The following is an 11,320-nucleotide window of genomic DNA, read 5'->3' on the forward strand; positions in this document are numbered from 1 at the left end:
CATTTATTGGAGGTTTTGTAGTGTTTGGAGAGAAAGACAGTAGAAATGTCATATTATTCAGTAAACAATATGTTTGAGCTTTTAAAATGGTTAATAGGGCATAACTGAGTGCTGCTATCTTGAAATGTGCACAGGTACACATACTTTTTTTTTTTTTTTTTTAAGTTTTTCCCATTCAGGAAAACATCATTGTGATCTATACTGCAGGAACCAAATGTCGTGCATCATACATATGTGTATAAAGTACATAAAATATATCTAAATATGCATAATGGGGGAGGGTAATATTGTCTGTGAAATAATGTTAAGAAGCTTTTCACTTTAAAAAATAATGCATTACTTTCACTTAACACTAGATACCAGGTCAAAATTTTCAAGGTTGTTGTAGTGCTCTAATAAATTTCAGCAATTAATTCTTAGAGATGCTAGCTAGTGTTGAAGCTATTCTACTCTATTTTATTTATGCTGAATTTCATTATTTTAATGCCAAAATTTTTTAAGTTCTAATCATTGGTGATAACTTGGAAATAAATAATTATGTAATGGCATATGACACGTCATTATTTCTGTAGGTAAAAATTCAGTGGGTTTAGAGAATGGTGGTGTTAAGGTGATTATTAACAGTTAATTAAATCAAATATTTATTTGTTACATTATTTCATTTGTATTTTAGGTTTCCTTTTACATTCTTTTTTTATGCTTTCTAACAGTACATATTTTTAAAGACTATGGAAAAATAATTTAAAGATTTGAGCTCTGGTGGATGTTTATCTACTAAGTTTGAAAATGTAATATTTTGATAATACTGTACTATAACTGTCACAGAAATGCTTTTCTAATGTTTTACTGTTGAGTATTGCAGTTGCTGCTTTGTACAGAGGTTACTGCAATAAAGGAAGTGGATTCATTAAAACAATTTAATGTCTACTCTTATATTTTATGTTTTATAAATCTATGTCAACTTTGTGATTTAACCACATTTATACAATTTACTTCATGGATGTCTGAGTTTTTTAAATGGCTTTTACTTTAATATTCACACCTTGGAAAAGTTGTTTGAAATTTTTCACTATCCTTAAGCCTTTGGAATAATCACTAGTTATATTGACAGTGAGACTGAGCCATATAAGATGCAGCTCATTTTGATATTTTGTAAATGATTTAACTTTTCTAATTCTGCTTTGTCTTTTGGTTAAATCACATGGTTATGAATGAGGAAACTAGAAGATTAAAATGGATTCATAGCCCCTGAGTATAATCTGATTCTTTTCTTTCTAAGATTTTTGGCAAAGCTAATTTACAGTTTTACAAAGCAGTTTCACTTTATCATTTGAACATTACAGTAGGTGTGTTATATGTTCAGGATAGCTATTTCTCTCTCTTCTGCTATTTAGCTTGGAGCATTGTAGCAAATTCCCAAGGTCATGTCAACAAAGGATGTTGGCCTAGAGCACAGATCTTTCATCTTCAGGGATGTCGCCATTATACATTCACTGCTGCCTGATCCATAACTTAATGGCTGGAATAGATTGGTCATCTCCAAACTACTCACTTATCTGCCCAGCAAGTGTGTGCTCAGGTAATGCAAGTTGCAGTTACAAGTATAGATTGGCCACAGGCTACCTAATAGGTCTGAAACAAATGTAAGTGTCCATTGTATGATCTTTGCTTTTTGCTTATTCTCCAATAAGCTGCTGTTCGGGCCAGTTTGCTCACTTCTTTATGTGTATGGGGTGTTTATGAGAATTCAAAGGCAGCTATGAATGTGGCATTTACCATCAGAGCATCCAGTGGTTTTCAAAACAGGAATGTAATTACATATTTGAGCCAGCAGGGTTTTTTTGTTCTTTCACTGGGAATAAAAGATAAATGCTTTGATACACTTCTGTCTTTGTTTATGTATCAACAGGATGTCTGTAGGATCAGAGGAAATAGATGGTAGTTTAACTATCTGAGTAAAGACAGCAGAAGTCCTAGGATGCCCTCATCAGAAAGTACTTTTTAGCTAGTTCAGATAGTAGATACATAAAAGGTATTGGTGGGCTAATCAGTTAGAAATAGATTCTTTTGTAGACTATTAAAATACCTGAAGAACTCAGTCTTCTTATAGAGTCTGGAGGCAATGGTTATAGACCTGTTTTACGTGTGGCACAGGAGTTTCAGGTAGGCTATTAAATGGTAGCATTAAGAACTTCAGCCCATTTTTTCCCCTTGAAGCTACAACTGAATTTTGTGTTACACAAGGTTAAGAGTTTGAAACTACTGTTTTAGAGGAAAATGTGAAGACTTCTGAATATGTCTCTTCCTGCAGCCTTACTTGTGGCTGCTGTCCTCACAGATCAGGAACTCATTCCCAAAAATGATGGTGTCTTGTTAACACATATCCTTTGTTCCACTTTTTGGGGATATGAATGCCAATTAGCAAGATACTCTGCCCACAGCTACAAATGAAATTTACTTGTTTAATCCACAGAATAGGATCAGTGATCCATGGATACTGAATGCAAAAACAGACCTCCCAGACTCGGTACTTGTCAAAATTTCATTAGAATACTGCTAATTAAGCTTTGGGGGTAGAGAATTGTGGAGATTTTATTCTGGAAGTGTTAACTGTCTGAAAAAGGGAAGTAGTTTACAGGATAATTTCATATCCAGCTCATATCTCTAATAACAGAGCAAAAACTTTTAAAAGTAAGGAGGCAGTGTGTTTTTGATTTACATATAGTACACAGAAGACATATAACAACTACTACTGTAAGATATGATTGCATTTGCTCTTTTAAAATTAAGTCCCAAGTAACCCATTTTTAAAAGGAGGTCATCACAGTTTGAAAAGGAGTGAGCTTTAAGAGTTTATCTGTATGAACAATATAACACAGGTTATTTTTATTTCAAGCACACAACATTTTTGCTTAAGCCATGAAAACTCCTTTGAGGTTCCTAGAAGTGTTAACTAGTCAAGACATTTAAAAGATGACAAGAACTATTTGGGAATTGGGGTGGGGGTAGTAGGATGGAAAGTTACACTCCAAGAGAGGTTCATGGATTGTGAAAGACTGCTTTTATGGCTAAAAGTCTTGCATTCATTCTTCCTTCTGGGAAACAGTGAATTGTAAAGAATGGAAGTTAGTTTTTTTGTTGTTTCTTTTTTTTGTTCTTTTTCCTGAATTTTAAAATCTGTTGATTTTAATCAGCATCTCCTCTTAGCTACATGGTACTAATCTCAGAGGTATGACCTAACTCTTTCAGGTAGTCTTTCTCTATGGCTGTTCCATCAGTAAAGATAATCCTTTGTTTACTATCCATGCACCTGTGAGTTTAGCATTCTTGACATAAATTTCACAGTTGGTGTTTTTCAGAAAATTGAAGATAAGGAAGCACAGATGTATTATGTATTGAAACACTCACTAGAAGAGTGGTTCTCAAACTTTAGTGCATCAGAATCACCTGGAGAGTTTGTTAAAATCTAATTGCTCCTGCCAAACAATCTCTGCTTTGAGTGAAAGTCCTCCCCTTCACAAATGCAGCTTCCCAGTATAACCCTCTCTTTACGGTGGCCTTTGTCCTTTACTCATGCCTTATCTATTGAGTTTCTTCCACAGGGTACACTTATTTCCATGTCCTCAGCTGTGAATTCAGATACTGACCTCCCTTCCACATTCCTCAGTGTTTTCCTTTTATGTTAGATCTTCTTCAGTGGTAGGAATAGAACCTAAAGCACACTAACAGAAAAAGAAGTCCAGGAAGACAGCTCAGTTCAGAGACTCAAGTTTGTGTAAAAGCAGAGACTCTAAGGTTCTGTCTCTACCTTTCCTTCTCTCTCCTTTGCCTCTCTTGGCTTCACTTGATTCTTCAGGTAAGACTGTCACTGCATAGTGTGCTCTATGGCTTCTGAAAAAAACAACTCAATCCCAGTGGTTCAACAACAGCTGTAGTAAAAACGTGGTATGTTGATGGCTACAATAACCTCATTAGTTTTCAGAAGCCATGCCCTCTTCTTTGGGTTTGCCCTGCAGTCTGGGGTTTATGTAGCCCAGGAAATTAGGGAAGGGCCTCAGCTTTTTTCTTTGGTCTACACCAGTGGCTGGTTCCTTCTCCAAGTGATGGCTTGCCCAGCTTCCAGAGGTTGATTCAAAGGTGAACAGCTCGCAGGCCAAACCCAAGCCACTGACAGCTTTACTAGGTTTCCAAACTCTGCAGCCAAATGCTTCAAATCCACTCCCCTCCCTGTCTTCCAACCCAGCCATCCCTGACTCAAAGTTTCTGTTCACAGGGTTATTTGGCAGTGGATTCCTGATTCCCTAGTCTGCAGCAACTCCATTTGCACACCCATCTTGTCCTTTCTCCTTAGGGAAGTATCTCTCCAGAACTCCCTCCCACCCCAGTCCCTGCCCACACTGGGGGGTCAGCCTCCCCCAACCCCAGAACAAGAACCAGCCTTTCCCTTCCCCTTTCCCTGACAATGGTCCTCATGGGAAAATCCAGAAAAGCTCAGTTAGTAGGCTCCAGATCACAGAAGATTCTGCTTTTCCTACAGTATCTAGAAATGCAATAGCCATTTAGAAATGCATTTAGAATGGTAATAGCAGAGTCTTCCCTCACCAAAATAGGCACAGTACTGTACTTTTTCTAAAGAAATTGAAAGCAGTTTGGTTGATTTTTCCTACTATGTTGCACTAAATTCTCAGCAGCTCACCCTGTTACCCTTGAACCATGCCCATGCAATGGTAAGCCCCAAAAAGATTTTAAAAGTGTAGTGCAGGATTAACTTCTCTGGAGAAGACATACATTACCGCCAGCCTACAGTAGAGGGAGCCAGTGGGCACTGGTGGCATGGGTATCAGATGGAAGGTCATTAAAATAGTTGTAGAGAGAGATGTCAGGGGAGTGGAGGGTATTGAACCAAGTGAGTAGCAGGAAGAATTGAAAGAGTTTAGATTCAGAAAACATATTGGGAAAGAGTTTTTAAAGACAATAGAATGTAGTGTGGTTAGGAGGAGAGACTAGGGGATGAGGTGAGGATGACATCAAGGTTTCTGGCTTGGGCCACAGGTGGATGGTGAAATTGAAACAGGAAGCCGAGCAAGTCCCGGGAAAGGTGTGCATGTGGGAGGAAGATAAAGGAGCTGTTTAGAACATGAGTTAAAGATAAGTTTCAGGGTCTGGAACCCAACACGCCAATTAGCTATTGAACACCGAAATAATTTACCAACACAATTGGGACTAGAGACTTCTTCAGAAGCAATACTTAAATTATGCTGATTTCGTTCCACAGTTACAGTTTACTTAGGTTTTCTATTTCTTGCTGTGTCAGTTTTAATAATCCTTCATTAAATGTTTATTCCTATGTATTGAAATTTCTAGCAATTCGAGCATGATTTGATAATCTCAAACTTTATACACCTGATATATTCATTTTCTTTTTTACATTTTTTTTCTCCTTTCTCAATTGGATTTGTTTCTGATCCTTAGAAGAGACATTTTTGGATTTATCACTTCCATTAATTTTCTCAGGTGTCACGGCTAAAGAAACAAAAATAGAGAAGCAATGCTCTACATTTAATTCTCCCCTTCCTAAATCACATGGAATATGAGTTTTTTTCCTCTTAATCCCAGAAAAGTACACTCTAAGATACAAATCTATGAAAAAAAATCGTTAGTTTCCAAAAGGTATCACTATCTTGCAAATAGCAGGATGTAGATAAAGGAAAAGTCATGCTCCTATCTCCAACAGGCTTAAGTATTCCAAAATATCAAAGATACTCTTCTATTTCTAAAACCACGGCACAACATTAGCTCCTTGGCAGAAAGCTGCACATGAGCTCAGGTTGCACAGAGCTGACATGTTCTGTTGGATGAACTTGTTGTACTGGAATAGCTGATAAACAAGAGCTATCTCTTGAACTTAAAAAAATGATGAAGAAGAAAGTCACCAGTATAGTACAGTGAAAGGAATATTATTTTCTGCTCACTGCAGGAGACCATATTTTTTCAGGGAAGTTGAGTATAAACATACTGGAAGGTCCTCTTGTGAGAGGAAATAGAAATGTAGACGTGGCTTTCCAGAGAGACTGACCCGGGTTCCCGTCCTGACTCTGCTATTTACTGTGATCACAGCCCCTCTAAGCCTTGCTCCTCGACTCTACTATGAGGATAATACTATTCACTTCAGAGAGGGGTTGTGAAATTTAAATAAGTTAAAATATGTAAACAGGTGACATATGGACAGTGTTTAGCTGATGTGAGCTCTTTCTCCCCCATCTCTTCTGAATTAGAAATAAGAAAATACTCAACCACTCAGGGCACCGTGAGTGACGCCATCTTCTTGCTCACCCCTCAGGATAATCCATCACCCAATCTTATTGATGTTTTCCTCCTAAGCGACTCAAATTTCTACCTCTCTCCAACCAATAGATTAGCTATGACATCAGTTCCGATTTCCAACACTGTGAGACTGACCACGTCAGGCCTGCTCTAATCCTAACGTGATGTTAAGAAAGAGTTCGGGATTTTAAAGTCAGGGCAGAGGAATGATTCCCACACCTGGAGGAGACGGACCCTTCCTTGGGTACTGATGTGGGCCACGCTTTTGGGCTCCTCTCTCCCGAAGGCTCTCTCCCTCCATATCCCCTGAACCTGGTGGGTGCATTCCTGAGGAACTAGAGGGCCACCTCAGAGCTACATCCACTGACTTGTATCCTTTGCACTGTTTCTTTGCTAAATTCTTCAGCACACCCAAGCGAAGGCCACTTAAAACTAAGTCCAAATCTTTATTCTCTTCTAGTCCTCTAACTCAGACCCGGACTTTGTGGATGAGCCAAAATGATCATATAGTTCACATTATTACAACAGGTTTCTCATTTGTCTCTTTGCCTCTCATATTAATTACGTCATTCTGAAAATGAACTTCTTTAGGTTCATTTTCAGCTCCCACTGTCCTGTGTCTTTAACTCTCTACTCCAGCCAGATTAACCATCTGCACAGAGCTTTTGCTTCCAAGCAGCTGAACATCTCAGTTTCACGGGCTGGTCTGTCCTTGACCTTGCTCTTCAAGAGGAAGCTCAGAATCAACTGCTCTGGGAAGTTTTCTCTGGTGCCACCAGGCTGCATTAGCGGTCCCCCCTCTCTGCCCCTCTGTGCTCACCCACTTGCCCCTGCCATAGCCTCACCACCGACACTGGAGTTACTTGCTTTGTTCTGTGTTTTACACCATCCTGGGAGCACCCTAGGAGCAGTGACTTTAAGCAGGGCTTACAACATAGTGGGCACTTAATGTTGCTGAATGTCTGAATAAATGAAATGAATGATGAACAAAAGAACTGTTTTTTTAATCGTATGAACCCTATGGACCATGTAGTTTATTTTGTTTCCATTTAACCTTGACTGATAGGTGAAGTATTAATACTATCAGGACTATATGGCACATACTCAAATTATTAGGGCTACCCCTGGATTTTCACATCCTTTCTCTTTTCCACTCCACTCCAACTTCTTCACCGATACTGTAGTATCAATACATTTTTGGAACTAAGTGGGAGTGGTGAAATATTTAAAAACTGAACGAATTTGTTTTATCATTGTGAAAAAGCATGTGCCATCAATGCCTTGTCTTGCCAAGTATCTGAGGACCAACTGCCTCCCAAACCCATGCTCTTATACATACTTTATGAATGAGAAAATGTTACGTAAATATTACTCATGACTTTTCCCAACTGGCAAAATCCTGCTCTTTCTTTATGACACATCTCAAAAGTCAACTTCTCTGACACCCGTTGCCGAACTGCAGCCCTCTCATCTTTTTTCTTGGGCCATTGGCATTGTTATATATTTGATTTCCCTATTAATTTAACTGACATACTCATTTTCGTATCTCCAGTGGCTTATCTCAGTTGTGAACAGCTAGGAGTTTTCAATATAGGATTTGGGAATTAATTAATTAGTGAAAAAATTAATTATATAGAGAGGAAGGCTGATGATAACAGGAGAATGGATGAATGAAATTACAGGAACAGGAGCCTTATTAGGACTGGAGCTTTCTGAAATGGGCGATTTGATTTAGTGCTCTAGTGGTAACAACCACACAGTAATGATATGCATAAGATGTATGCTTGAATTCTTGAGACCTAACCTGCAACAACTACTATTTCAATTCAAGAATTTATTTTGTTTCCTTCATGCTAATCACTAGGCTATCATTATTTGCAGAAGGGGTCATTTAATAAGTGGTTATTGGTGGCTGTCTCCCTAATACTTAGCACAGTGACTGGGACATAACAGGTCCTCAGTAAATATAAAGGAGTAGAATCGTGTAAGGGGAGGCAGTGGAGGAGAAGAACGCGAGATGACACCCAAGGACACGGGGGGCTGGGCAGCTGGGCGAGGGCGCCCTCCTTTAAGGCATTTTTAAAAGGTCGATTCCAGGCGATTTGACCCCCAAACTCGGCGCGAGAAGCAAGTTGGGGGAAAGCGTGTCAGGAGCAGCCCTGGGGCTCCAGCCCACCCTTGACAGAGGGCGATAGGGCTGGGGGTGAAATGCTCAAGTCGAAGAGGAAAAGGAGCCAGTGTTTAGTTAGGTGTCAAAGTACTTAAGAAATTACTCACCCGCTTGGCCAAGTCCAGGCACCGGCTGTTACCTCAACTGCCCTTTAAACGCTTTTCTTAGTGGCTTTCGTTCTTTGAGGATTACTGAACAATTCGGACCCACAGGTGCCCGCTGTTTTGAGAAAACTTTGTGTCAAAAAATACACAAATTGAAGCAAATCCTCATTTGTTGTTAAACCTCCAGTCTTTTGAGAGGTCCTTTTTCTGAGAAGACTGAAGGTTGACATACTCCTCTATTTAGAGGGCCTAAATGGAGCGGGGAATTTTCCAGCTTAACCCGGGTCACGCCCAACTCTGGTGCAGACCAACTGAAGAAACCTTGCTAATCCCGCCCGCCCGCCCTCCTCTCCTCGTTCCCTTCTCTCCTTGTCTGCGCCCTCTTCTTACAGTTAGTACAAGTGTAATTATGACTTAGATCGTACCCTTCGGTCTTCTTTTTGACAGTTCTCAAATTTCACCATTTATTTGATTGGAGGGGGAGGGTCTTGAAAATAACTCAACTTTAATACCTTTTATAGTTTTAAAAACATCTTTCTTCCTTATTCTGACTTCAGTTTTATCAAATGCCAGTCAGAGCGGAGTGAAGACTGGCTAGGGGGAACCTCGTCGGCTCTCTGCGGTTTAGAGGAGAGGCAAGACAGATCTCGCCCGCACGTGGAGACCCGGCCCCACGAGGCAGCGTGGGCCTCGCCCTCACGTGGAAACCCCGCCCACAAGGCAGCGCGCGCCTCGCCCTCACGTGGAGACCAAACCTCACTGAGCAGCGCGCGCCTCGCCCTCACGTGGAGACCCCCAACCCACGAGACAGCGTGGGCCTCACCCTCACGTGGAAACCCCGCCCCACAAGGCAGCGCGCGCCTCGCCCTCACGTGGAGACCCCACCTCACTGAGCAGCGCGCGCCAAGCGCTCCCGGGGAGACCCCGCCCCACGGGGCAGCGTGCGCCTTACCCTGACGTGGAGGCCCCGCCCCACAAGGCAGCGCTCGCCTGTCCTCACGTGGAGACCGCACCTCACTGAGCAGCGCGCGCCTCGCCCTCACGTGGAGACCCCGCCCCACGGGGCAGCGTGCGCCTTACCCTCACGTGGAGGCCCCGCCCCATAAGGCGGTGCGCGCCTTACCCTCACCTGGAGACTCCACCTCACTGAGCAGCGCGCGTCTCGCGCTCACGGGGAGACCCCGCCCCACGGGGCAGCGTGCGCCTTACCCTCACGTGGAGGCCCCGCCCCATAAGGCGGTGCGCGCCTTACCCTCACCTGGAGACTCCACCTCACTGAGCAGCGCGCGTCTCGCGCTCACGGGGAGACACCGCCCCACGGGGCAGCGTGCGCCTTACCCTCACGTGGAGGCCCCACCCCACAAGCCAGCGCTCTCTTCGCCCTCGCGTGGAGACTGCGCCTCACTGAGCAGCGCGCGCCTAACCCGCAGAGGAGCGCTTGGGGCTGCGGAATCCGTGTTTATCCTGACGGGGCTCCCCCATGTGGCTCCTGTGGACTGTGAAGTCTGTGACTTGAATGTTTATACCTCCATTCTCTTTTGAGGATGGAAGAAGTTCAGGGTCTTGCCCTCCGGAGCAGAGGAGATACTCTTGTTTTCTTTTTAGCACATTTTTGCCTCTCTCAGAATAGAAAAAGTTTACAGGTTTTCTCAGTAACATTCAGTAACATCCAGTTTCGAGTAACTGAACTGCCTGGGAAAGCATTTGGGGTAGAATTACCGCAGGAAACCCCAAGGCTGCTGTTGTCACGCGGATGAGGGAAAGGGGAGGTTAAGACCTCGATTAACTGAATACCCACTAGGTGCCGGGCATTTTACGTCATTATTTAATCTTAGAATATCTTAAGTAGGAATTATCCCCATTTTTTAAATTGAAGTATAGTTGATTTACAATTTTGGTTTCAGGTGTACAGCATTGTGATTTGGTATTTTTACAGATTATACACCATTAAAAGTTATTACAAGATAATGGCTATAATTCCCTATGCTGTACAATATATCCTTGTTGTTTATACATTAAAAAAATATGGCCTTTTCCTGACATCCTTGCACAAGGGCCATGCTAATCTTCTCTGTATCCGTCCAATCTCAGTATATGTGCTGCCAAAGTGAAGTGAACACTACCATCCCCATTTTATAGACAAGGAAGAAGATTCTCAGAGGCACAAGGTCTCAAAATGATGTAGCGAGGGTCCAAACTGTGACCTAAGTCCAGAGCTTTGCACTAATGAGACCACTTACAAGAAGGCAGCATTTCCTGCTCAATTTCTTCTCCTTAGAGATGTCACATTCCAGAGAAATTTCCCTATGTTGCAACTCCAATATCCTTATATCTGTATGGCTCATCTGAGTTATATGTGAGTGTGTCACTTCTGCCTCTGCATTTGTAAAGTGTGTTGCGTTTGCAGATTTCATCTCAAGAATAGTTTTTTTGTTTTTTTATTTCAGTTTTACTGATGTATAATTGACAACTAAAATTGCAAGATATCTCAAATGTACACAGTGATGATAAACATTGTGAAGGGATTCTCCCCAACTAGTTAATTAATACATCCATTATTATTATTATTATTATTATGAGTTAATTCATAAAATAAAGTGAGGCCAAGGGAGATGAAGTGACATGCTTAAAATTATTACAACTAGCAAATGGATTTCGTTAAGTCTAGTGATGTGAAAGCCATTTTGATTCTCATATCAGGCTGTCTTACATCTGCTTTTAT

General features: G+C 41.6%; 1 non-coding gene across 1 annotated transcript; it reads right to left on the reverse strand.

The window, feature by feature from the left end:
• Positions 1–10,615: 10,615 nt before the first annotated feature.
• Positions 10,616–10,718, reverse strand: LOC136121746 (U6 spliceosomal RNA). The gene has a single exon (XR_010655765.1). It is a non-coding gene; the product is annotated as a U6 spliceosomal RNA (small nuclear RNA).
• Positions 10,719–11,320: the final 602 nt, after the last annotated feature.

Source organism: Phocoena phocoena, chromosome 3, assembly GCF_963924675.1.
Source record: "Phocoena phocoena chromosome 3, mPhoPho1.1, whole genome shotgun sequence".
NCBI classification, from domain to species: domain Eukaryota; kingdom Metazoa; phylum Chordata; class Mammalia; order Artiodactyla; family Phocoenidae; genus Phocoena; species Phocoena phocoena.